Below are 1,260 nucleotides of genomic sequence, written 5' to 3' on the forward strand. Positions count from 1 at the left end.
TTTGCTGCTTTGAGCAGCTCAAGAACCTGGCACTGCAAATTGATAGGAATCATCAATGGGACAGCAGATATTTATGTTTTACTGGGAGATGGTAAATTAAGGGGACCATATTTTTGGAACATATCTTATAATAAAATCATAGTACTAGTTGTCGTGATTTTATTCCAGAATTCTCCAGCCTTGATATCTCAAAAGATCAGAGATTGCCAGTCATGTGATGCACTGTTCACTGAGAGGAGAGAAATACGGCAAGGGAAAAGACCCTGGAATATTTGGATATGAATTCTGCCTAATAGAGAACCCAGGAAATTATTTCAATCTTTGCATCCCTAGGGGGACTTGAGAAGAGAGGGTTACAGCAAGTATATATTTCCCTATTAGGAAAATATATTTAAAAAATATTTACTGAAAATGACACTAGTTCTAAGAAATAATTGCCCTTAAAATTGGAAACAGTAGCCGCTTGCAAAATCCTTCCTTTCTTTTTTGTTTCCATGCAGGACTATGGTCACTGCCAAGTCATACTTATAAAGGATACAGATACAGAAATCTGTTTCTATTGCATTGCAGTACCTGGGTTCAGAATTGGAAACTTAGGAAAAGATATTATTAAGGAGAATCAGATGCCCAACCATTTTTTGGGCCTTCATCATTTGTCTTTTTCCTACATTAAAACATCAGAGCTCAACAAAGATATTGCCTGGGGAATTAAAAATTATCCCACCATCACTCACTTAAAAATGAATGCATATGAATTGTTGAAATTGTTTGTTCATCTTTTAGCAATGCTCAAAGAATGGATTCTATGATGAGACTTTCAAAAGGAGGATTCTGAGCCTAAAAGTCCAATGAATTTTAAGTCTGGTGACAGTTGAAGATAAGTTCTACCTAAATGTCAGTTTTTCCTGATATTATTTTCTTAATATTTTGATTTCCCAAACATTTTACTGGCATAAAACTTTGAGCCATGAATGTAAAAGTTATGACTTTTTTAATGTGGCCCATTTTTGTATTAGTCATCTTAGGCTTTAAAGGAATGATTATGATGATTCATCTTTGAAGAATTCAAGTAACGAAGTAGATAAAACAAGAGTCCCTAGCCCACAGTCACGTAATGTAATGGCAAAACCTGCCTGAGCAGTCAGTGCAGAAACACATTTTGTGCAATAACAAAGTAATGTGAATACTGGATACACTTGCCCACTAGGAGGCAAGTGTCAGAGTCTAAGGTTTAGCAGAGACGGAAGTGAGAGAAATTAA

Source organism: Orycteropus afer, unplaced genomic scaffold (assembly GCF_000298275.1).
Source record: "Orycteropus afer afer isolate SDZICR_OR568_19922 unplaced genomic scaffold, OryAfe1.0 scaffold00103, whole genome shotgun sequence".
In the NCBI taxonomy this organism is placed as follows: Eukaryota; Metazoa; Chordata; class Mammalia; order Tubulidentata; family Orycteropodidae; genus Orycteropus; species Orycteropus afer.